This window comes from Merops nubicus, unplaced genomic scaffold (assembly GCF_000691845.1).
Source record: "Merops nubicus isolate BGI_N331 unplaced genomic scaffold, ASM69184v1 scaffold18748, whole genome shotgun sequence".
NCBI lineage: Eukaryota > Metazoa > Chordata > Aves > Coraciiformes > Meropidae > Merops > Merops nubicus.
This window is the reverse complement of record NW_008623846.1, coordinates 2216-2448: the sequence shown is the minus strand read 5'-3', so window position 1 is coordinate 2448 and position 233 is coordinate 2216.

Below are 233 nucleotides of genomic sequence, written 5' to 3'. Positions count from 1 at the left end.
GCTACACACACCAACACCATTCCCACCGCAACTCCCCAGCCCGTGGTCCCACTGCTTTTTGGGGGGGAGGCAGCACCTCCCCAAAGCACCAGACAGTTCAGCAAAAAGGTGTTGGGCCATTTAGACAACATTTGGTGCCACCTCAAGCTCCCGCTCTGTTCCCTCGCCCTACCTGGGGGGACACGCAGGCCAGCGGTGCTGATGTCACACTGGCCATTGCGACCCGCAGGGCC